Raw genomic sequence first — 26,010 nt, 5'->3', positions numbered from 1 at the left:
GGGGCTTTTGAATTTGATTCCAGTTTTTGAAAATGGGTTGATGCGCCTCAATTGGATTTGTAACTTGTTTGTTTTGATGTGAGAAGGCCTTGGCTAAGGTGGTTTTGTTCTCAGAATTTACTTGTTTCTATCTTTTCATCTTTGTGTTGCTCAGCTGTTTTTATGTTCCTGATCTTTCTTCAGACTTCTGAGGGCATTTCTTGCTTGATGTAGATATTAGAGCAAAGATCCGAACTTTGATTTGATTGTATTTTTGTACTTGTTGACTTGCTCTTGTGATATCTTCTGCCGCTTTCTCCTGATTTAAAGATGGAAGACCCATCGTGCTTTATTGATGGTAATATTTAGTGCTCATAAAATAGCCTTCAAACTTCTGGTGTGAATAATATAATATAAAGTAATTTTAGAATTTAAGGAAAAGTTGTACGGATGGTGAATAAATAATTAGCATTAATGTTATTGATGTTGCCTACCTAGTTGTTTGTCAAAATGCTTTTCCTGACTGCAACATTTTATTGTAATGGAGAATAATTTCCATGTAAAACCGGTTGATTTAGAGTTCCTTTCTGGTTGCTATGGAAACATTCCAGCTTGGTAGAGAGTACTCGTCGAGTGCTGAGTTGCTAGGCCTTCATTACAGGCTCTCCGCAGCCATGGCGCAGCTCCGCGGGGAGGGCCCTGGGTTGTCCGCTGTTCTTCTCCTGTTTGGTCACGAGAGCATCAGGTTCTGGAGGTTAGAACGGCGTGACTTTCTTTCCCTCCAGCTTAAGTGCCAGAGGCTTTTGTTCTTCAGCTGAGTGGCCATGGATTTCCTTCCTACCTGAGTCGATCTGTGCGACCCCACCTGCTGCCCAAGACTCCTCCAGCCTCTTGGCCTGGCCTGGAAGATTGCTTCCCAGGGAGCATTCAGGAGGGCCTGTTGAAAGTGACTGCTTGAACAAGAACTGTTCACATCTGTCCTGAATTGTACAGGTTCCCCTGCTGAGCCCTCACTGAGGTCCTTGTGCCACTGCAGCAGCGGGCAGGAAGCGAGGGCAGGGATGGCCTCACGCGCTGCTGGGGGTGGCGGTGGGGGAGACCGCCTGACAGCGCCAGCATGGCTACACTGGAGACGTAAGCTGGGTTCACTGGGGTTTCTGTGGACTGCGGGTGTGTGTATTTCGGCCCGTCACGCGTCACTCTGTGGTTGGAGGTGGTGGCCTGCTTCCTCCTGGAGAGCAGTGTTCTGTTCCGTTACACACAGCTTGCGGTGTGGTCGCCATTGGAAGCCACGAGGTCACTTGTAAAGACCTTGGTCTCCCTTTGAATGACAGGCTGTCGAGAATACTTTTGGTTCTGACATTCTGGTCTTGAACTTTGCGTCCGAGAGGCCCGCCCGCTTCTGGCAGCACCTGCCTGGTCATTTGTGTGTGTGAGGAGGTGGCAGCTGCAGATACTGGCTTGCTTGCTGCACGGCATCTGGGGTCCTCTGCTTGGGCCTCGCCTGGTAACGGGCTGGGCAGCGTGGGGAGCGGTCCCCTCCCTGTGTCTGAGAAGTCCCTGTTTCTGTGCCGCCTCTCCCTGCAGGCTCCTGGCCCTGGACCCCCGTCCCGAGCCCGTAGCTCGAGCCTCAGGCCAGCCGCCTTGCCCCAGAAGGAGTCCACACCAGGTCCGGCCCTGTGCTGGGCTGTCTGCCCCTGGTGGCCCCTGCGATGGGGGCCTTCGAGAAATCTGGTTCCCTGCATCTGACTGTGGCCTTGGTGCCTGTTCTCACCGCCCTCTTGGGCCTGCTCGCACACGTGGGATTGGGCGGCTCGAGCCGGGTGGGTGATGGGGTGTGTCAGGGAACCCCGGGCGGGGCTCTGGACTGAGCCCTCCTCTGTTCTCCTGGCTGCGGTTGGTCCTTTTCCGGAGTCAGTGGAGGGTGATTGCCCGGCCGTGGCTCTCAGACCTCCCGCTCCTCCAGCTGGGGTTGGCGTGGGGCGTTCTCTGAGGCCTCTCTCTGTTCTCCCTCGTAAACACCTTCCTTCCCGTCTGTCCACTTAGGTCTGTCCCCATCATCCCTCTGTTACTGTTGGTCCTTCTTTCCCTTTTGTCACGAGTCGCTGGCACTTCCACACAATTTCCACAGTGATTTTCTAAAACGAAGATTTGACTCTCTTACTCCCTTCCTTAAGGAAACTGCCCTCTTCCATGTCTTAAATGGGGTGCTTCCTGCCCAGGAGTCCCTTCTCCCCACTTTCCCTGGTGCCTGGCGCTGCCCGCTCACCCTCAGGCCTCAGCTCCCCAGGCAGCCTTCTCCACCTCACGGCTGCTCCTTTGTCGGGTGTGCCCAAGCCCCTGTTGGCTAGATTCTCATCCTCCGTCTCCAGGGGGACATCTCTGCTCCCCTCTCTGGTCATAGTTTATCGTTCTATGTTGTAATTGTCCTTTACTTAGCTGTCTTCCCACCCGAGGAAGCTGTCTTGGCGAGCACGGTGGGTTCCTGCAGCTCCTGGCCGTGCCAGCTGCTGTGCCTGTCGGCTCTGGCTGTCTGGACCCGCCTTGCCTCTCACTCGCTTCGTGTGTCAGTTAGGCTCCTTGCTTCACTGCTGGGTTTGCTGTGTGAGTCCAAAATGATTTCTTCTTTTAGTTATCGTCTGCATCTTCTAAATATTGCGCCCAACTTAGAGATGTTGCTACCCTCTTCCCGCTTTTGTGCAAAAATAAGAATGTGTGTTGTGCTCAGACTTGGCACGTGGAGAAGGGAGCTCATGGCCTTCTGGCTTCCTGCTGAGCTGTCGCTTCTGTGCCCTGGGTGTGTTCACGTGGCAGCTTCAGCCTCAGAAAGAAGGTGGGAAACCTGCCGTTGGATCTGCACCAGGTGCCTTTTTCCATCTCTGTCCCCATCCCCGTGCTCACTCCTGCTTGGGCAGATGGCACAGCTGGAGGAGGCCTCAGCCTGGGTCCTCCGGCCTCTTGTTTTACAGAGATTTGTCTTTCTGTGAGTGATGACGTACGCCTGGTAAGTGGGAAACAGTGCTAATGATTTTCAGTTTACCACTCAGCTACTTTTTGGCAGAGAGTTTAAAAAATCAAGATAAGGCTTCTCTGGTGGCGCAGTGGTTAAGAATCCACCTGCCAATGCAGGGGACACGGATTCGAGCCCTGGTCTGGGAAGATCCCACATGCCGCAGAGCAGCTAAGCCCGTGTGCCCCAACTGCTGAGCCTGTGCTCTAGAGCCCGCGAGCCACAACTACTGAAGCCCATATGCCTAGAACCCGTGCTCCGCAACAAGAGAAGCCACCGCAATGAGAAACCCACACACTGCAACGAAGAGTAGACCCCGCTCCCCGCAACTAGAGAAAGCTCGCGTGCAGCAACGAAAACTCAATGCAGCAAAAAATAAAAAAATAAAATAAATTAGTTAAGAAAAATTATTATAAAAATCAAGATAAAGTGAGTGTCCTAGCGCTTGGCAGGGACCTGTGTACACTGCCAGCTGCCCCGCGCCTGGTGGACAGAGACCGGCAGCTAGGGTGCCAAGTCCTTAAAATACACGGTAAGAGGAGTGTCTCCTTTTTCCCTCTTCTGTGCGGTGCTGCGTGGGAGTTGAGTGTGTGACTTGGATGGTGAGTTGTACCTCTAACACCTCCCCGGTGGCTTCATCGTGACTGCACGCTTTGCTCAGAGCAGCCTCTGGCAGAGAGTCCCTTCCTGCAGGGCTCCTTCAGGCCTCTGGGCCAGTTTGGTGCGTTTTTGCTGTCTTGTGAGCTTTCCTTGACTTGCTGTAATCACCTCTCTCAGATTTGTGTTTCTGAGGGTATGAAATATGGATACTCAGGGACTCAGGTTACCAGTCCTTTAAGTTTTGTGTTCAGCTGCTCGAAGGCTATGACATGGAAATTGTTAGAATTTCCATAGAGTCTCTGGTTTGGAGTTCAGTAGTGCTTTTAAATTTAGGATGTAGAGGAGAGACGATTGGTCCTTAGAGGCTGATATTCTGCCTTTGCTGTTACATCTCGTAGATTAACCAGTTTCCCTTACCTACGTTTAGTCTGGACACACAAAGCCCATGGCTGCCTGTCCACAGCCTGGCCACTCGGTGCCCTGTCCTAAGACTGCCATGCGCCAGCTGTGGCTGGAATCGCGGCGCGTGTTTGCCCTGTGCCGCGTGCACGCCGTGTGGCATCTCGGCGTTCTGCAGGAGTTGGAGGCAGGGTCAGAGCCAGGACTGAGAGCAAGTCACTGCATCTCTCTTGTTGTTCTTATGAGAATTGAGACTACATCTGCCTCTCAGGGCTTTTTTTTTTTTTTCTCTGATTCAGTGAGCTGATGACTGTTAAAGCAGCCAGCACAGTGACTAGCACATAAGCCCTAAACAATAATTTTACTTATTTTCCCCCCATTTTGCTTGGCCAAGGGTGACATTTGATGCCTGGTAACTGCTATTTTTTTTTTTTTTTCTCCAGCTTTAGTCTGGTGTTACTGACGTACAATAAACTGTACTTATTAAAGTGTACAATTTGATAAATTTTGGCACACTCAAGATAACGGATGTATCTATCACCCTGCCAAAGTTTAGGATCCCTTCATAATTCCCCCCGCCGCAGCCCTCCCTTGCTCCTGATTTTCTGTAGAGTACTTTGCATATTCTAGAATTTAATATAAATGTACTCTTTTTTCTTCACTGACTCGGTATCTTTGTAGAGAATCGGTTGTCTGTGTGTGGGTGGGTCTGTTTTTGGACTCTGTTCTGTCACATTGATCTCTTCGTCTGTCCCTGCTCCACAGCACCCGTCACGGTTCCTGTAGGTGTACAGTGAGGCCTGCCGTCCTGGGGTGTCAGTACTGCAGACTCGTTTTTCTTTTTTCAGACTTGTTTTGGTTATTTTCTGTCTTATGTCACACTGCACAGAGAAGCCTGCTGGTTTTTTTTTTTTCTTTTTCTTTTAAAATTCATTTTATTTACTTATTTTTGGCTGCATTGGGTCTTCGTAGCTGTGCGCGGGCTTCCTCTAGTTGCAACGCGAGGGCTTCTCATTGTGGTGGCTTCTCTTGTTGGGGAGCATGGGCTCTAGGTGCGTGGGCTTCAGTAGTTGTGGCACGCGGGCTCAGTAGTTGTGGCACGCGGGCTCAGTAGTTGTGGCACGCGGGCTCAGTAGTTGCGGCACGCGGGCTCAGTAGTTGTGGCGCGTGGGCTTAGTTGCTCCGCGGCATGTGGGATCTTCTTGGACCAGGGCTCGAACCCGTGTCCCCTGCATTGGCAGGCGCATTCGAAACCACTGCGCCACCAAGGAAGCCCGCCTGCTGGGGTTTTGGTTGGGGTCGCATTGGCTCTCGGGCTGAGCAGACCGGAGTCTCCCGGCCTTGGACACTGGTCTCTCTCTGCTGGCTCTGTCCTGCTGTCTCCCTCAGCGGGGCTTCACTCATCAGGGTTAGAATATTGTACATCTTTTGTCAGATTTTCCCCTACAGTTGTTCATATTTTGATGCTGCTGTAAATGATTTTTTTTTTTTTTTGCTGCCGGGGCTGTCTTGTGTGTTGTAGGACTTTTTTTTTTATATGTATATAAATTTATTTATTTTTGATTGCGTTGGGTCTTCGTTGCTGCGCACGGGCTTTCTCTAGTTGCGGCGAGCGGGGGCTACTCTTCATTGTGGTGTGTGGGCTTCTCATTGCGGTGGCTTCTCTTGTTGCAGAGCACGGGCTCTAGGCACGTGGGCTTTAGTAGTTGTGGCACGCGGGCTCAGTAGTTGTGGCTCGCGGGCTCTAGAGCGCAGGCTCAGTAGTTGTGGCGCACGGGCTTCGTTGCTGCATGGCATGTGGGATCTTCCCGGAGCAGGGCTCGAACCCATGCCCCCTGCATTGGCAGGTGGATTCTCAACCACTGCGCCACCAGGGAAGTCCATAAATGTTGTTTTTAACAAATTTCTTTCTTTTTTTTTTTTTTTTTTTTTAAATTGGCTGCTCCACACGGTTTGTAGGATCTTAGTTCCCCGACCAGAGATCGAACCTGGGCCCTTGGCAGTGAAAGCATGGAGTCCTAACCACTGGACCACCAGGGAATTCCCAAAATTTCTACATTTTGTATTAGTAGAGATGTCAAAAAATTTTTTATTAACCTTGTATCTTACAGCCATGCTAAACCTTACTTGTTAGTTCTGGTGTTTCTTTGCTAGGTTTGTTTGGCTTGTCTGTGTACGTAGATGATGGTGCTGTCCACATGTGAAGTCAGCTTTACTCCTTCCTCTCTACTCTGATACCTTTTCTTTCTTTTCTCTTGGTCTGACTGCCCTGAACAGATCCTCCAGTGTGGTGATGAAAAGAAGTGGGGAGAGTAGCTTCCCGTCTGAGGCTTGTTTCTGACTGTGGGGAAGCTGTCAGTTTTCACCATTAACTGGGATACTAGCTGTACGGTTTTCATAGGTTGAGGAAGTTCCCTTTTATTCCACATTTGCTGAGTTTTTATCAAGAATGAATGGTGGATTTTAGCAAAAACTTTTTGCACCAGCCGAGTTGGTCCTAAGATTTTGCTGCTTTAGTTTGTAAATTCTGTGGATTACATGGACTGTTTCTTGAGCATGAAACCAGTCTTGTATTCTAGGGTTAAAGCCTTGGTTCCGTGTGCTGCTAGGCCATCTTGGTGGCTGGCTGACCGGTGACCGGGCTGCGCCTCTCATCACCCTGCCCAGGACAGTGGACCAGAGGGCAGGCACGGTGTGACCCCCGAGGCCCAGAGCTGCACGATGTCACTTCTGCCCCGTCCTGCTGGGCCCAGCTCGTTGTGAGGCCAGCCCAGGTTTAAGGGGTGTGAAATAGCTGTGGCCACGCCGCCTCTTGATGGGAGGGGCTGGGAGTCACCCTGCAGGTGTGGATGGCGAGGCAGGGAAGGTGCATTGTGCACAGTCCGCTGTGGGGCACAGTCGTCTCGACGGCCCACACCCAGATCCTCTCATTTTTGCTGTAGTTTTCCTAACATCTGTCTAGTTCTCTGCTTTGGTTTTCCTTTTCAGGTTAACACTACACTAACGGTTCCTTCTTGCCAGGTTTCCTGACTACAGAGTCAGGGGTGTTAAAGAACATGGGTTGGCGGGACTTCCCTGGCGGTCCAGCGGTTAGGACTCGGCGCTCTCACTGCCGGAGCCCGGGTTCAGTCCCTGGTTGGGGAATTAAGATCCCACAGGCCGCACGGCATGGCCAAAAAAACATGGGTAGTAAGTAACTCAGTTGTTGTGTGTGACTTTTATAAACATACAGTAATATCCTGCATTATGTATCCACGTGTGTATCCATGTGTGGATATGTGTATGTCTGCACACGTGTGTGTGTGCAGGTGGGCTGGTGGGGACAGGCGCTGTTCATGGCCCTGTGCAAGGCTCACTGTTACTTCTAATCTGATAGCTGCTTTGATGCTGAATTTATCGAGGTCAGAATGTTCATTGAGGGCCTTGGTCTGGCTCTCTTAAGCTTAGGGAGCAGTTAAGCTTTGTTTTTTTCCCTTTGATGTCAGTGTGATTTTCTTCCAAAATTTACTTAGCTTTTAGCCAGCACATAATGCTAGCATTGTCAGGTGCTTAGTTGTTTGTGTGCCAGGCATCATCCAAGTACTCTGTATCCCCCGATGATCTTGTGTGGTTGGCAGGATGATTTCTGCTTGACTGATGACCAAACCGAGGCTTAGTGAAGAGGTTAAGGAGTAAGGCTTTCAGGTTTTAGATAAATCAGAGAATCATTTCTTCTTCAGACAATTGAACTGTCAGCAAAGTTGGGCTTGTTACAGAAAGAGCGTGAGGGTGTCCTTTGTGTAGTGACATGATGTGGCTGCCCCACGGCCAGCGGGAGGCTCTGCTGGCATCTTGCCAGGCTCAGGTACCGGCTCACTCTCCTGGTCCTGGTTCCTGTCGTCGGCATCCTGACATTTCTGAGAGTGTGGTTGGTGCCTGGAGCTGTCACCAGGAACCATGTGGTTGTTGCTGGATACGGGCATACTGGAGGAGCGTGGAGCAGGAGCAGGGCTGCCCGCCTGCCCGCCTGCTGGGGCAGCTGTTCTCCGGGCCAGCACGCGGCTGTGCGGTCCGAGTGGCTGAGCACCGGCGCCCTGAACGTCAGAGCTTTCCAGACCCCTGTTCTGTGCCATGTGGCATCTGACACCAATCTGATTCATGATCCTTTGCAGGTAATCTTTTAGGATTTTATGGTAATTTGTAGGGTTTTCTGCCTTTTTGTGGGAGTCTGAAATTTCATTTAATTTGTTAGGGTTTGGATTGGAGTTTTTCATCTTGGTCAGTATTTAGTAGCTCTTTGAATATGCATACTTGTCTTTTTTCATTCATTTCTCAAAGGTTTTCTTTAAGGGGCCTGATAGTAACTTGCAGACTTTGAGGCTGCATGGTCTCCATTACCCCTGCTCAGCTCTGCCATGAAGGAACCATAGACCATACGTAACAAAGGAGCCTGGCTGTGGTCCAGGAAGACTTTATTTATTGACACTGAAATTTGAATTTCATGTAATTTTCTGTTGTCACAAAATATTCTTTTCTTTTTCAATCAGATACAAATATAAAAACATTCTTAGATTGTGGACTGTGTCAAAAACAGCAGTGGGACAGATTTGGCCTTCTGTCCTCAGTGTGCTGAGCCCTGTCATACCAGCTGAATTTGGAAGTGCAGAAATTCACTGATTTTTGTCCTTGCAGCCTTCTTTTAACTGCAGCAGTGTCTTGACTTTGGTCTTTCTATATAGTTTGATTTGTGGTTTCCCTAGATGTGGGTTATTTGTCCATCTGATCTGGTCAGCTACTGATACATCATTGTTTTTCAGTGCTGTTTTAGATTTATTTTTTCAAAGATGTTTGTCACTTTTAAGAAATTTTAGGCTAAGGGGATACATTCCACCATCGTGATCTACTAGTATTGATCTTTTTGTAAACACAGTTGCGCTCTGAACAGGAAGCACTTTCCCCAAGTGTGTTTTGACTTGTACAGAAGAAATGAATTTTTTCCTTAAGTAGAAAGCTGTGGGAATATTAAACTTAATAACAGTCATCATGCATGTATGCCAGCCTAAGGAATTAATTTTGAATTAAATGTGAACTGAACACTTTGCTGTGGAGTAACACATTGGGATGAAGTATTTATGATGATTGAGTTGGTACTAACGAGGCTGCTTGTGAAGTGAAGCTGTGATGAGCGGAGTATCTCACTGATTACAGAGATGCTGAGGGGCCTTTGCACATCCTGGGCGGCGCCTCACGACTGGACGGCGGTGGGGGAGAGGATGGGACTTGGTCCTCTGGCATCCAGGAGCTGCACTGCTGGTCAGTGACCATGGCCTCGAGGAGAGCCCTAGTGTTTACAGCTTTATAGTGTGGTAGAAATGACCATGGTAATTAGTTAGAGGAGGCATTTGTCCTTATTTTCCTAGATTAGGGGAAAAAGTTTGGAGAATTTAGGCAACTAAATTAGGATGGTACTGTTCATGGTTCTGTGAATTTTTCTTTATTTAGTAAAACTGCCTTAAAGTTGGATTATTGCCAACTTGAGTTTTCTTTTTATTGTGGTACAGTACACGTAACATAACCCATTTTAGCCATTTTTTTAAAAAAAATTTATTTTTGGCTGCATTGGGTCTCCACTGCTGCACTTGGCCTTTCCCTAGTTGTGGCGAGTGGGGGCCACTCCTCGTTGCGGTGCTTGGGCCTCGCATTGAGGTGGCCTCTCTTGTTGTGGAGCAGGGGCTCCTGGCACACGGGCTTCAGCAGTTGTGGCTCGCAAGCTTAGTTGCTCTGCGGCTTGTGGGCTCCTTCCAGACCAGGTCTCGAACCCGTGTCCCCTGCATTGGCAGGCGGATTCCTAACCACTGCGCCACCAGGGAAGCCCCATTTTAGCCTTTTTTCTTTTCTTTTTTTTTAAAGACTCCAGTCTCCTTTACCCATGGGAATCTTTTTTTTTTAAAAGGAATTCCTTTATTTTTATTATTAATTAATTTATTTATTTATTTTTGGCTGTGTTGGGTCTTCGTTTCTGTGCGAGGGCTTTCTCCAGTTGCGGCAAGCGGGGGCCACTCTTCATCGCGGTGCGCGGGCCTCTCTCTGTCGCGGCCTCTCCTGTTGCGGAGCACAGGCTCCAGACGCGCAGGCTCAGTAGTTGTGGCTCACGGGCCTAGTGGCTCCGCGGCATGTGGGATCTTCCCAGACCAGGGCCCGAACCCGTGTCCCCTGCCCTGGCAGGCAGACTCCCAACCACTGCGCCACCAGGGAAGCCCTTAGCCATTTTTAAGTGTACAGTTTTGTGTCACTATATTGTTGTGTAGCTCTCATCACCACCCTCCATTTCCAGAACTTTTTCATCTTCCCTGACTGAAGCTCTGTCCCCAGGACACTGTTAACTTGCCCCCCGCCCCGGCCCCCACGCTGCTCTGCGTCTGTGAGCGTGACTCCTCCAGGGACCTTGTGTGAGTGGGGTCAGACGGCATCGTCCTTTTATGTCTGGCTCGCCTCACCGAGTGTACTGTCGTTAAGGCTCGTCCAGGCTGTAGAATACCGTTCCCTTGTGCGGATGGACCGCGTGGAGCGTGTCTGTCGTCCATCCGTGGGCCGTCGGTGTTGTGAGCAGTGCTTCTGCTTTTCTTGTGTGCTGTACTTCATTCTTCCCCTCTAGGTCTCTGTGTTATTGTTGTGATACATCTTCTACATGTTATAGAATACGTGCTACGTTATTTTTACTTCAATTGTTAATATTCTTCTAAATTTAAATAATAAGTTGAAAAAACTTTAAAACCTAGACTTGAAAAGTTTTTTAGATAACCTAAATCATACGGTATAGTTCGCAGGTCTGTAAGTTTCAGGAGTAAAACTGCAGAGAAACTGGATGGTTTCTTTTTTTTCAGGTCTGTAAGTTTCAGGAGTAAAACTGCAGAGAAACTGGATGGTTTCTGTTTTTTGGTGTTCTTCATTCCTCTGTGTGGTATTCTCACAGTGGACTCAGGCACGAGCTCTTCCAGCTTCTGTCTGCCTCACTGTGTGTTTCTTCTGCCATTGTTTTGAGAGGTGTTTTGGAGGCTGGCCTTGTGTTCCGAGTGCTTTAGTCCTGTCACGTCACTGATTCTGACTTGCATGTACTCTTTACAGCCAGAAATCTGCTGTCCCTCTGGTGCTCCGTCCTCTGTGTGGAATGTGGCTGTTTCCTCTGAAGCTGTTGAGAGCTCACGTCTCTTGGTTTCTGATGCAGCGTAGAGCAGTTCTATTCATGTTTCTTGTGCTTGGGGTTTGTTGAGCTTTATGGGTCTGTGGGTTTATAGTGTCCACCAATTCTTGGCCGTTATTTTTTCAAATAATTTTCTTTCCCTCCCTTTCTCTTTTGGAGACTCCACTTTCATTTCTATGGGGTTGCCTAAAATGTCACCCAGCACGGTGGTGCCCCGGGCCCTCTCTCTCATTTTGGGCACTTTCTGTCACTGTGTTTCTCAGCTCACTGCTCTTCTTCTGTGATGTCTACTGTGACACACATTCTTGTCTCAGAAAATTTTGCCTCATACATTGTAGTTTTATTTTGTCAAGAAGTTTGATTTGGGTCGTTTTAGACCTTCATCTGTCTGATCAGCACATGGGTCTTCAGCGTCCAGGTCCGTGTCCATCCGACGTGGCTGTCCTCTCACTTGTGTGTGGCTGCTGTCCCCTGTTGTTGCCCACACTCTCCTGCTCCTCTGCGTGTTGGTCATTTTTGATTGTGTGCCAGGCATTGTTAATGGTATCTTGTCGTTGCTGGATATTTTTGTGTGACTGTAAACATCCTTGAGCTTTGTTCTTGGGGGTAGTTAAGCTCCTTTGAAGCAGTTGCTTCTTTCAGTTCTTTACTTGCAGCTTTGCTAGGTGGGACCAGAGCAGCGTTCAGTCCAGAGCTGGTTTTTCTGCTCCTTGGAGCTCTGTCCCTCTATAGGTCCCCCACGTGCCCACCTGGACCCGGCTCCGTCCTCTTCAGGCTCCCCTGCCCGTGCCGCGCCCTCTCCCTCTCCCCGCTTCTCATCTCTTGGGGGGTCACTCCTCACCGCCTGGTGTCCAGAGTCTGGAAACCGTACTTTTGTCCAGGGCTAAGGGGATGGTGAATGTGTTCCTTTTATGCCATCTTGGTCAGAGTGGAAGCTGGGATAGAAATTTTCCAGAGTTTTAATATTTTTTGCTTGAAAGCTTAGATTTTATACTTGACAACAGATACTGACGACAGTTGTTTACTTGAAAAACTATGGTTTGTCAGTTGTTTATTGGAGTCAGATTGGGCTCCCCACGAGCAGTTGCAGCTCAGACAGCAGCACGAGGGCCTGGCTCAGGGAACCCTTGTCCTGTGTCTTCAGGAGGTGTGCTTCGTGCCCTCTTTAGTTCTGTCACAGTATTAAGACTGTGTACCTCAGTGTCGAAGTTTAACAAAGTTAAGGTTTGCTGATTGATCCAGAAGAGTAAGTGTTGTTACTGTAAAGTGACACTGCACGTAGAGTTGCGACTGTGCGGAGCGCCAGTGCTGTACCCGCCTTGCAGGTGTTGACTCAAGGGAGAAGACTAGTCCTTTCTGCTCTGACCTGGTTCTGATCTCAGAGCTCCCGCCTGGTGCACGTGGGTGAGACCGTGTCTAGAGGCAGTAATGGTGGAACCGGACCACGAAGGGCTGGTGGTACAGCCGAGGGACTGGATGGGTTTGAGATATTTTTAAGATGGAGAAGATACACTGTAGGTTTATTTCCCTTTGTGGGAATTTTAATCAAGTTTTGCTACCTTAGGTAAGTCAAGTCTGGATTTTGTGGAAAGAAGTGTTGTTGAATGCAGCGGCTTCTTTGTGGCGGCAGCTTTGGAGATGAGTGGAAGATGTCTGAACCCAGCAGAGTGATGTTGAGTCTTCTAGGGGAATTGTGACATCAATGAAAGCCCTGCCGCAGACCTGAATTACATAACATGAGTGCTAAATTCATGCAGGAGCGGGGGATATACTTTGAAGAACAGAGTTGACTGGAATTTATTTTGAATAAACTTTAAAAAATACATCATTTCAGGACTTCCCTGGTGGTCCAGTGGTTAAGAATCTGCACTTCCAATGCAGGGGTCCCGGGTTTGATCCCTGGTCAGGGAACTAAGATCCCACATGCTGCAACTAAGCCCATGCGCCGCCACTAGAGAAGCCTGCGCGCTGCAACGAAGATCCAGCAGAGCCAAAAAAAAACCCAAGACACAACAACGTTTCAGAAAACTCTTTTCTTTTAGCATCACTGTCTTCCCTTGGTTGCCTTGCAGCAGTGGTGTCCCTCTGAGGACAGACGGCAGCTGTGCTGGTGGGCTGTCTTCCTAGGAGGAGAGTCTCCAAGGCTTTGGCGGGGGGCATTCTGTGGGAGCAGCCGTTCTTAGGTGGGGCATCTGGCCCTTCACTTGATCCCATGTTAACCAGAGTGTGTCATTTCTCATGTCCATCGGCACGTGTTTGTGTTTCTCAAGGTAATCACTAGTGTGCCTGTGATGGTTTTAGTGACATTTCTACAGGTATAGTCTCGACAGTAACAGTGCTCGTTCTAAAATCTATAGCTAGGTGTATTTTTTTTTTTTTATAAAATTAGTTTATTTATTTATTTATTTTTGGCTGCGTTGGGTCTTCATTGCTGTGCGCGGGCTTTCTCTGGTTGCTGCGAGCGGGGGCTACTCTTCATTGCGATGTGCGGGCTTCTCATTGTGGTGGCTTCTCTTGTTGCGGAGCACGGGCTCTAGGCGCGTGGGCTTCATTAGTTGTGGCACACGGGCTCAGTAGTTGTGGCTCACGGGCTCTAGAGCGCAGGCTCAGTAGTTGTGACGCACGGCCTTAGTTGCTCCGTGGCATGTGGGATCGTCCGGAACCAGGGCTCGAACCTGTGTCCACTGCGTTGGCAGGCGGATTCTTAACCACTGTGCCACCAGGAAAGCCCGGCTAGGTGCATTTTGACAGTTGTATTACCCCATGTGGCCAACAGTCAAAATTGATGAACAGAACATGTGACAGAACATGTCTGTCACCCCCAAAAGTTCCTTGTCACACTTAATGCCCCAGGCCCAGCCCGAGCCACCACCTATTCCGCTTTTGGCATAGATGAGTTTTGCCTGTTTTAGAGTTTCCCATAAACAGTCACTCTTCATGCTCCCCTCCCCCAGCCCCTCACAGCCACTAATGTCCTTTGGTTCTCTGTGGATTTGCCTGTTCTAGACATTTCATGTCAAGGGAATCTTACAAGGTTGGTCTTTTGCATCTGCATGTTTTCAGGACTCATCCTTGTTGTAGCAGGTAGTGGAACTCCATTCTTTTTTATGTTTGGAAAGTATTTCATTGTACTGATACACACATTTTGTTTACATTCATCTGTTGATGGACATGTGGGCTATTTCCACCTTCTGGCTATGTATAATGAATAGTGCTGCTGTGAGCAAATGTGTATAAGGTTTTGTTTGAACACTTTGTAGGTGTGTGCCTGGGAGTGGAATTGCCGGGTGATGTGACAGTTCTGTGATTAATTTTTTTTTTTTAATTAATTAATTTATTTATTTGTTTTTGTTTTTGGCTGTGTTGGGTCTTCGTTGCTGCGCTTGGGCGTTCTATAGTTGCGGTGAGCCGGGGCTACTCTTCGTTGCGGTACGCGGACTTCTCATTGTCGTGGCTTCTCTTGTTGCAGAGCACGGGCTCTAGGCGCGCGGGCTTCAGTAGTTGTGGCACACAGGCTCAGTAGTTGTGGCTCGCGGGCTCTAGAGCACAGGCTCAGTAGTTGTGGCGCACGGGCTTAGTTGCTCCGCGGCATGTGGGATCTTCCCCGGCCAGGGCTTGAACCCATGTCCCCTGTATTGGCAGGCGGATTCTTAGCCACTGTGCCACCAGGGAAGCCCTGTGATTAATTTTTTTAATTTAATTTTTATTTATTTATTTATTGGCTGTGCTGAGTGGCATACGGGATCTTAGCTTCCCGACCAGGGATTGAACGCGCAGCCCCTGCAGTGGAAACGTGGAGTCTTAACCACTGGACCACCAGGGAAGTCCCTAGTGATTTAAAAAAAATTTTTTAAATTTTTTCTAGATCTGTTATTAACTTTTTGAGGAATCACCAAACTCTTTTGCACAACAGTTGCACCGCTTTACATTCCATACAGGTCAGAAGCACAACCACAGTCCTTTGGGGATCGGGTGTGCGGTGCCCTGTCTGGCATCAGCCGCCTGCACGAAGAGTGTGGTGAGTGGGTCAGTCCCACCACTGTCAGTGCTCTGCCACAGAAATTCAGGAGCTTTCTCAGTATTTGTCCCCGTAGGTGGAAGCTTTTGATTGGATCCCATGGTTACATAGTTCTGAAGAAGTTGATTCTGATGGTTTTTTTTTTTTTTTTTTTTTTAAACTTTGGGTTTTTATTTATTTATCTATGGCTGTGCTGGGTCTTCGCCTCTGTGCGAGGGCTTTCTCTAGTTGTGGCAAGTGGGGCCACTCTTCATCGCGGTGCGCGGGCCTCTCACCATCGCGGCCTCTCCTGTTGCGGAGCACAGGCTCCAGACGCGCAGGCTCAGTAATTGTGGCTCACGGGCCCAGTTGCTCCGCGGCATGCGGGATCCTCCCAGACCAGGGTTCGAACCCGTGTTCCCTGCATCGGCAGGCAGATTCTCAACCACTGCGCCACCAGGGAAGCCCGATTCTGATGGTTTTTGCCAGCTTGTCCATTGCTTTCTTTTGAGGGAGGGACTTGTGGGGTTCCCTGTTCTGCCTTTGTGGTGACGTCTTCACCTGGCCTGTGTTCTGAGACGCGCCTGTGTTAGTACTTTGCGACTTTTTCTTGTTGAGGAGACACACATAGCTGTGTGGCTCACGTGGAGCCGATTTGAGGACCCTGTGGTCCTGGTCACTGCTGAGGAGTCTTGCCTGGAGCGTTTTTCTGTAGAGGCTGGTTTAAGCAGGTCGGTTTATGGTTTGTGAAGAGTGCTCATGGAAGGATCGGGCTCTGGTCTGGGTGGAGTGCGGTTCTCAGGTGCTGCCAGTGCCGGGCCAGGTGCAGGCCCGCTCCCCACACCGTGGCCGGGGCCGCGGTGCCGCCTGCTCCGTCTGCCCACGGTGGCGCTGCGCTACGTCCTGACCTCTGGCCCCTGGACGTGGGTGCCTGAGAGCAGCTCTCTGTGTGTCCGCGTGGCAGCTTGCGTCCAGGCCTTTGTGAAGCGATGTACCTTGTGCATTTAGTGAGCACATCATTTCTCTTCGTTATTGAAGGAACAGTTATGAAACATGCGTTCCTTGCCGGGTGCTGTTCTGTGTGCTTCACAAGATCAACTCATTTAATCCTGGTAACTCCTGAGGCATAGGTAGACCTACTCATCTCTCTGTTGTCGAGGTGAGTAAACCGAGGCACAGAGAGGCTGGGCCACATGCCTGGGGTTACACAGGTCATGAGTAGCAAGGCCGGCATTGGGCCCTGGGCAGCCTGGCTCCAGAGCCCCACCTCTGACCACGTTCTGTAATAATCCACCCCCCTCCTCGCACTGTTTTGGACAGGTAAATACCGTATGTTGTGTTGGCAGCTGTATCTCCAGCAGGTAGTAGAGCGCCGAGTGAACGTCTTCTCACTACACTGTGGTCTCGTGCTTTCCCACTTACACTCTTGCTGGCGAAAGGACGACTTGTGCTCTTACTGAAGTAACATGACATCTCTTTTGGCTCCTGGGTTGGCTGTGCTTGTGGACGTAGCCGGTGCTGCTGCCCTGAGCTGCTGGGGACACTGGCCCAGGGGGGTCCTCAGCAGCCGGTTCCTGCTCAGGGGAAGGCAGCTTGGCTTGTAGAAGGGTCTTTCTGTAGAGGGAGAGAACTTTTATTGGGCTGATTAGGACTTTAACTCAGCTATAAATTCTTCTTAGAAATGTTAACAGGGATATAGGTGCTGTTTGAGGGATTCCTGCCTCAGTTTGTTTGTTTATTTGAACTGTAGTTGATTTACAATAGTGTGTGAGTTTCAGGTGTGCAGCAAAGTGATGCAGATATGTATATATATATATCAGAATTTTTTCATTATAGGTTGTTACAAGATACTGAATATAGTGCCCTGTGCTATGCAGTAGGTTCTTGTTGATTATCTATTTTATATATAGCGTGTATCTGTTAATACCAAACTACTAATTTATCCCTCCCCCACTTTTCTTTTGGTAATAATAAATTTGCTGTCTGTGAGTCTGTTTTTGTTTTGTAAACAAATTCAGTTGTATTAATTAATTAATCAGTCTATTAATTTTGGCCATGCTGCACAGCATGCGGGATCTTAGTTCCCTGACCAGGGATCAAACCCATGCCCCCTGCAGTGGAAGCTCGGAGTCTTTAACCACTGGTCTGCCAGGGAAGTCCCTTTATTAATTTTTAGATTGCACATATAAGTGATATCACATGGTATTTGTCTTTCTCTGACCTCACTTAGTATGATAATCTCTAGGTCCATCCATGTTGCTGCAAATGGCATTATTTCATTCTTTTTTATGGCTGAGTAATATTCCATCGTGTGTATAAATACCACATCTTCTTTATCCATTCCTCTGTTGATGGACACTTAGGTTGCTTCCATGTCTTGGGTATTATAAATAGTGCTGCTATGAACATTGGGGTGCATGTATCTTTTCAAATTAGAATTTTCATTTTTTCCGGATATATGCCCAGGAGTGGGATTGCTGGATCATATGGTAACTCTGTTTTTAGTTTTTTAAGGAACCTCCATACTGTTCTCCACAGTGGCTACACCAATTTACATTCCCACCAACAGTGTAGAAGGGTTCCCTTTTCTCCACACCCTCTCCAGCACTTGCTGTTTTTAGACTTTTTGATAATGGCCATTTTGACCTTTGTGAGGTGATACCTCATTGTAGTTTTTCTACATTTCTCTCATAATTAGCATTGTTGATCATCTTTTCATGTGCCTCTAGGCCATCTGTATGTCTTCTTTGGAGAAATGTCTATTTAGGTCTTCTGCCCTTTTTTTTTTTTTAATTTTTATTTATTTATTTATTTTTGGCTGAGTTGGGTCTTTGTTGCTGTGTGCGGGTTTTCTCTAGTTGCGGCGAGCGGGGGCTACTCTTCGTTGCGGTATGCAGGCTTCTCATTGCGGTGGCTTCACTTGTTACGAAGCATGGGCTCTAGGCAGGCGGGCTTTCAGTAGTTGTTTCTGCCCATTTTTTGATTGTTTTTTTTTTTTGTTATTGAGTTGTATGAGCTGCTTGTATCTTTTGGAAATTAAGCCCTTGTTGGTTGCATCCTTTGCAAATATTTTCTTCCATTCTGTAGGTTGTCTTTTCTTTTTATTTACAGTTTCCTTTGCTGTGCAAAAGCTTATAAGTTTGATTAGGTCAAGTTTGTTTATTTTTGCTTTTATTTCTTTTGCCTTGGGACACTGATCTAAGAAAACATTTGGACAAATTAAAAAAAAAATTATTTGTTTATTTGGCTGCGCCAGGTCTTAGTTGCAGCACTCGGGATCTTCAGTCATGGCATGCGAACTCTTAGTTGTGGCACGCATGTGGGATCTAGTTCCCTGACCAGGGATTGAACCCTGGCCCCCTGCATTGGGAGCACGGAGCCTTAGCCACTGGACCACCAGGGAAGTCCCAACATTGGTACCATTTGTGTCAGAGAATGTTTGACCTGTGTTTTTTTCCAGGAGTTTTATGGTGTCATGTCTTATGTTTAAGTCTTTAAGCCATTTGAGTTTATTTTTGTGCATGGCGTGAGGGGGTGTTCTAACTTCATTGATTTACATGTGGTTGTCTACCTTTCCCAGCACCACTTGCTGAAGAGACTCTCTTTTCTCCCTTGTATTTTCTTGCCTCCTTTGTCATAGGTTAATTGACCGTAGAGGTGTGGGCCTGCTTCAGTTTTAAGTTAGAATTTTTTTGATATAAAAGTGGAGTATTGGGGGACTTCCCTGGTGGTCCAGTGGTTAAGACTTTGCCTTCCAATGCAGAGGGCGTGGGTTCAATCCCTGGTCGGGGAGCTAAGATCACACATGCCTTGCGGCCAAAAAACGAAAACATAAAACAGAAGCAATATTGTAACAAATTCAATAAAGACTTAAAAAAAAAATGGAAAAAAAAAAGTGGAGTATTGGGACTTCCCTGACCGTCCAGTGATTAAGACTCCGCACTTCCACCGCAAGGGGCGTGGGTTCAATCCCTGGTTGGGGAACTAAGATCCCATATCCCACGTGCCACGCAACGTGACCAAAAAGAAAAAAAAAAAAAGTGTAGTATTTACCTTTAATGATAATCATCTTATTTCCTAGATTTGAAACATTGATGTCAGCAAAGTAAAACAAAATTTGATGACAAAGGATGATTTTTTTAACTACTAACATAGTAGAGAATATTTAAAATGTGCTGAAGATGTGTTTCTCCTGACGAAGTATTCTTGACTTGTGACAGCTAAACGGCTGTGTTCACCTCTGTGGTTACTAAGAGCGAGGCGTTATTTGGTTAAGCTGGGTCCAGAACATGGATACCCTAGCCCTCGAGCACTCGGGTGGGTGGAGGGTGGAGAACTGGGGGTTCACGGCGGCACTGGACACCGGCGTGGGCCATGCGCAGGCTGCCTGGCCGGGAGGAGGGCGCGCGTGCGCTCCTGTCCCTCCAGCCACAGTGAGCTGCGTGCTGTCACAGGGTTACGGTTTAGGACACATGTTTGGGAGGAATCTGTAGAGAATTACTGTGAATTGCACCCTGAGCTTCAGTCTTAGATGACAAAAGCATGGTTATACAGATAACTAACTTAAAATTTTCCTTTAATTTATTGAGTTGTAATTTTCATAGCATAAATTGACTCATATTAAGTGTATAATTTAGTGATTTTTCCTGAGTTTACTGAGTAAGATCCCTCTTACCTGTTTCCAGTTAGTTCCTGTTTCTGCCCCCACCCCCAGGCAGTTGCTAGTCTGCTTCCCATCTGTATAGATTTGTCTTTACAGATAATTAACTTTAAAAATGAAAACCCTTAAACACCCTTAAAAGCAGCAGTAGCACCTTCCTCAGTTGTCTGTATGAAGACACACTTTATCTTTGGTTGAGTAAGACCTTGGGATCTGACATAGAGGGCCAGATGCTCAGTGTTTTGGACTCTGTGGGCCACAGGTGTCTGTCAAAGGTACCCAGCTTTGCTGTTGAACCACGAGAAGAGCCATGGGTAACGGGGGAGGGAATGAGTGTGGCCGTGTTCCAGGAAAACCCTTTACAGAGCCAGGCCCTGGCTCCCCCTGATCGCGGTCACACGCCCAAGATGGGATGGGCCAGCGGGACTTCCTGCAGAAGCCGAGCTTGGACCTTTTTCCAGTCATGTGACATGTTGGTGGCTGATGGAGAGCATACTTAGTTTCTGGGGGATATATGAAATTGCGTAAAATGTGAGGCTATCTGGGAAGATAAAGCATGAATTTAGATGGTCCTGACGATTCAGAGAAATGAGGAATTTAAGAGGGCATGTATAGTAAGTTTTAGAAAGAGAATTTGTAAATGATAATCAAGAGAAAGGATTTGGGTTTTGTAGGATCATAAGCACTCATCAGCAGTAAATGTGAAAATGAATGGGTTTGGAACTTAAAACTTGTTAATTGTATTATTAATTAATTAATTAATTAATTTGGCTGCACCATGTGGCATATGGGGTCTTAATATCCTGACCAGGGATCGAACCCGCACTCCGTGCAGTGGAAGCGCAGAATCTTAATCACTGGACCGCCAGGGAAGTCCCCAAAACTTGTTAATTTTGAATAGTGCTTAGTCACATTTAACTGGGAGAACAAGCCCTGCTGTGCCGTCACGTGTGGGTTTGGGCCTGCAGCCCCTCTTCCTGGGGCAGGGTCGTCGCTGTGGGAGTTGCCCCGCCAGCCGGGTGTGCTCTTGGTCTGTCTCAGAGGCTTCAGTTTATACTTACTTTTTTATAAAGTGGAAAAATTCCCGTCTCCAGTTTGTGAAAGTGCTGTGTTCTGAGCAACAGTGAGGCGTATATTGCACACACCGGCTGTGCACACGTGGTCCCACCACAGAGGGCGCGGAGGGGGGTTGGTTGTCTTCCTATGGAGGCTGCAGTGCCCGTCCCGGGCCTATGAGAACAGGTGTGTGTATATGTTAAAATGTAAGTTAAAAAATGTGAACTAAAGTCACAGGCCTTTGTATGTTAAGACACCCTGTTTTCTCTTTTTTTCCAATCTTACTATATCGTGCACATCTCTTCACCACATCTTGAATTGCTAGACATTCAGTTGGGATCTGAGGAAAGAATAGAGAAGTTTCCCAGGATAGCATTAAAAACAGGATGATTTTTTTAAAGTCAGGGAGTGCAGCGTGCCCCTCCTCACCTCACAGGTGTCTCCCATGGCAGGTGCTGGGGCAGCGACCCCTGCTTGCAGGGAACTGGGTCCTTGAGGAGGTCTCCCCAACCCTGTGATCCTCCCACCCCTGCCTGGTGGCTCCTGGGACACACAGGCCATGGGACATGAGTTACGCTTTAATGCACACGCTTATGCTTTCCCAGGTGCTGGGGCTCTTTGCAGCCACTTCCTGCAGGAGTGCTTTGCTGAGCCGTGTTTATAGAGAGGTTTTTGATGAAGGTGGAAGTGAAGTGAGAGTGTAGACCTCCAGAGTTTGTCTCCCGCCCCCCCCCCCCCACCCCCATCATCTCAGGGTGTTAGGTTTCTGGCCTTTGTTTTTCTTAATGTGGCGTTCGGAGGATGTTGGGAGTATCATTAACAGCGAGGACCCTGTGTAAGTCGGCTTCCACTTTGTGACTAGAGCCCTGGGTGGTTTTCTGACTGACTTTGATTTATTTCTGCTCTTTAATGCATAATGCAGCATCGGGTGGGACTTAGGGCAGTTGGCTGTGTGCTGTAGAATTGAGACTTGCTTTGGGATTTTCTGGGACTTCTTTGGGGGCAGAATTTAATTATATTCTGATGCAATTCAAATATTTTAACTTTTCCCTTCTGATAACTTCTTGTGTCTAAGGAACTGCAGGAAAAGAAGATGAAGTGATCTTCATCCGTTTTAATCTATACCTGAATTTCTATAAAAACACATAAGTAGTCATCCTGGGCATCTTCATTGATTCCACTCCTCACCAAAGTAGAGCTTTTTGTGATGTGTGCACTACTCGTAGGTCCTCTGGCATCAACCAGCATCCTCTCTTAGAATCGCTGCTGACTGTCCCAGGAAGACAGCACAAGTGAGGAAGGTTTGTGATTCTGTCAGCACAATAAGATGGGATTATCTTACTGTTAATCAGTGAATTGGAGGTAAGTTATGTAGAACCCATAATGCAAGGAAACAGGAAAGTGATGCATGGAACTAAAAAATGGCTTTGACAGATACTGAGGCCTGATCCCGGCCCCACAGTGTTTGTAATAAGTTTAAGTTTGATATGTAACAGTGTAACTTTTGGATGAATTTTTTAAGTATTTGAATTTTAAATGATTAAAAATAATTTACTTCATGTCCTTCAGGTAGAAATTTTCATGATAGCTCAGTGACTGAGATGTGTGGGGCTGGGTCACGGTGAGGGATCTGCCATGATGGTGTGATGCAAGATTTGGGCGTGGAGGGGAAGAGGAAAGGGATCAAGTTAGAATCGCCCACTGTTTTATCAGCCGTGCGTTTTCCCTGTAACAAGGAGGGAATAAATGCATGAGTGTGGACCAAGCCTGCCGTCAGGTGCTCCCCACCCCCACGGCAGGGGTCACCCTGTGGGTCAGCAGGTGGAGGGAGCCAGGAGGGCTCCTCACGCAGCCCGGTCGGCCTGTCCCTGGGACTGAACCCGCCACCTGCTACCTCTGCTTCACTTCATGACTGACCTTGTGCAGGAGATGTGCTGTGCCTTAAAAGACGCTCACTTCCTTCCCAACATGTAGCACGTGTGTGGGTGTACATGCAACACATGTGAGTGTTTATGTAACACTTGTGGGTGTATATATGACATACGTGTGTGGGGTGTATATGCAATGTGAGTGTATACGCAACATTTGGGTGTACATGTAACACGTGTGCAGATGTACATGTAACACATCTGTGCAAGTAACATGACGTAACGTGTGGGCACACATAATGTGTGCAGGTGTATATGTAACACGTGTAACACATGTAGCACATGTGTGTATATATATGGAACACATGTGGGATATATGTAATATATATGTGAGTGTATATGTACCGTATATGTGTGTACAGTTTTATTTTTTTAAAAAAGAATCAGTTTATTTTTTATCATGAGTCAGTTTTATTTATTTATTTTTGGTTGCATTGGGTCTTCGTTGCTGTGTGTGGGCTTTCTCTAGTTGCATTGAGCAGGGGCTACTCTTCATTGTGGTGTACAGGCCTCTCGCTGCAGTGGCTTCTCGTTGCGGAGCATGGGCTCTACCCATGTGGGCTTCAGTAGTTGTGGCATGCGGGCTCAGCAGTTGTGGCTTGCGGGCTTTAGAGCGCAGGCTCAGTAGTTGTGGCTCACGGGCTTAGTTGCTCCGCAGCATGTGGGATCTTCCCAGACCAGGGCTCGAACCCGTGTCCTCTGCATTGGGAGGCGGGTTCTTAACCACTGCGCCACCAGGGAAGTCCCATATTTAGTATTTTCTAGATATTATTATATATATTTTTAATTTCAACTTTTGGTTTGAGAGGACTGTGTATGTTAGTTTTGTGGTTGAGAAGGTCTTAAGGAGACTGTCTTGTTTGTGTTTTCTGTGCAGAATATGCACGTGTTTGCTACCTAAGTCCAAACGTAACCCGGCGTGAGTTCCTGGGCACCTGTAGGGTGGATGTTCGGTCGGTGGGCCCGCCTGGACTCGTGCAGCGGGGCATCAGGCCCACGTGGCTGCGCCGTGCTTCAGCGTGGGGAGCGCCGAGAGGGGAGGCCGAGTTCTCCACCTGCAGGAGTTGGAGTTGGCCGCCTGCCTGTGGAGATGCCCTTGACACCAGACAGCTGGAAGTTTTGGGAAGGATGGGGAGAGACGTACACAGGGCTGTGGGGACCCCTGGGCCGGGTGGGTGAGTCTTGGAGGCCCGCATGCCTTTGCCCCTGGGCACTGTGTGTGGTGGTGATGGGGGCCCAGGGCTCAGCAGCCCTGCACTCCTTCCTGCAGCTCTGGAGCATGCTGAGGCCGTGCCGGGGCGTGGAGGTGCTGGGGCCTGTGGCCGAGGGGCTCACCTGAAGGGAACGGGAGGGCTCTCAGGGCTGCTGCCAAGTAGGGCGCGCGGTTGTGAAGGTGAGGCGCACGGCACAGTGTAGAGTTCCGTTTCTGTACAGAGAGTGGTGCTCGTTTCCCATTCATCATGGCACGCTTATGAAAGGAAAGTTACTTTCGTTAAGATGAGAAAGTTATTCTATTTAAAGAAAATACTAGATATGGGACTTCCCTGGTGGCGCAGTGGTTAAGAATCCGCCTGCCATTGTGGGGGTGATGGGTTCGAGCCCTGGTCCGGGAGGATCCCACATGCCATGGAGCAATTAAGCCCGTGCACCACAACTACTGAGCCTGCCCTCTGGAGCCCACGAGCCACAGCTACTTAGCCCACGAGCCACAACTATTGAAGCCCGTGTGCCTAGAGCCTGTGCTCCACAACAAGAGAAGCCACCACAATGAGAAGCCCGCGCACTGCAACGAAGAGTAGCCCCTGCTCGGCACAACTAGAGAAAGCCCGTGCACAGCAACGAAGACCCAACGCAGCAAAAAAAAAAAAAAAATAGTAGATAAATGGTGGCATGGGTAATGAATGCATGATTATGGCAAAAACTTAGGGATACGGTACCTAGATGAGTGAGTTTGCAAACATTGACTGCATAGGGCAGAGGATAGCACAGCCGAGTGGGTCTTGGCAGTTTTTAAAAATTTAAGGTAATAGACTAGAAAACATCAGCGTGTCACACATACTATATGGAAATACTGTGTTTTTGTTTTGCTTGGGTGTGGTATATCCCGGGTCAGGGTGTCAGTTGTGTTCCTCACCATGGATTATGTGTGGAAAAGTATGAGAGCTCCTGGTCTGAGTGACCTTGAAGGGACTTTCCACCTCTTGAGATTCTGCTTTGCTTAGCTTCTTATCATGTATGTATTGAAAGCCCACTAGGTGCCAGGCCCTGGGCAACAGTGCTCAGGTGCTGCCCTTAAGGAACTCTTTGCCTGTTACCAGAAAACAGTTTTTATAAATCCATCACTGCTGTCTTTTCATGTTGATTCCAAGATGTGTGATTTTTTACAACTCTGGAAGGGGATGTCTTGGACATCGGCAGCGGTCCTAACTAGTTGTAATTCCCTGCACTTGGCTGGACCTCGTCATTGCTGTTTAAACTGCTTAAATTTAGTTGTTATGTATATTGTGGTAGTAAAAGTCTTCGTACAGTTGATGTTGGAATGTCTTCTGAAAGATGACACGAAGATTCGGCCTGGAAGTGGGAAGTTCCTGTGTGTGCAGAAAGGCCCTGGTTCCTGCCAGCATGGCACCGGGCAGCATGGCCTGATGACGGCAGTTCTCTGTGTCTTGCAAAGTAGCAGTTGAGCGCTTTATGGAACCCATTAACCAATGTTTGCTGAACTTTGTAACTGAAGAGTGCCCATGACACCCCAGGACCACCACCACGGACAGGAGGGGACAGCCGCTTCCTTCGGGGCGGGGGAGGGGAGCAGAGGCTCAACGGGACCGTCCGCAGGGCACGGTTGCCCTTGATTGGCAGCCACATCCTCGATGGAATCTTCAGGCAGATGAGTGTGGTGTGTGACATTAGAAACGTCCTAGAAATGAGCAGGAGGCAGAGTCGTGGCCCAAGGCAGTGGCAATCGCCTCAGCTCAGGGGCTGTCCTCATGTGTCCTGAGGAAAGGGGCTCCTGACCTGGGCTCTGTGGGATGAGTAAGGAGGTGACCAGTGGACAGAATGGCCGAGGGGCCTAATAAGCATGCAAAGGGACCAAGGTTGGTCAGCATGGAGAAGAGGACAGTGTGGTGAGCGCTGCGGGGGGGTGGGTGCTGGTGGGCGGGGGAGGCGCACAAGGCAAAGCAGCGGGCTCTGAGGACTGCG

General features: G+C 48.5%; 1 protein-coding gene and 1 long non-coding RNA gene across 15 annotated transcripts in view; both read left to right on the top strand.

The window, feature by feature from the left end:
- The window catches only part of ANKRD11 (ankyrin repeat domain containing 11), a 166,495-nt gene that overhangs the window by 21,124 nt on the left and 119,361 nt on the right, over positions 1-26,010 (top strand). The gene's annotated exons all lie outside the window — the stretch shown is intronic.
- LOC309648484 lies at positions 1,888-19,060 on the top strand. Its single transcript, XR_014256689.1, has 2 exons — positions 1,888-15,307; positions 15,631-19,060. It is a non-coding gene; the product is annotated as an uncharacterized lncRNA (long non-coding RNA).

The sequence above is a fragment of the Balaenoptera physalus genome (assembly GCF_965194825.1).
Source record: "Balaenoptera physalus genome assembly, chromosome: 19".
Classification (NCBI taxonomy): Eukaryota; Metazoa; Chordata; class Mammalia; order Artiodactyla; family Balaenopteridae; genus Balaenoptera; species Balaenoptera physalus.
The sequence above is the reverse complement of the archived record's forward strand: the minus strand, read 5'-3'. Positions and strand labels throughout refer to the sequence as shown.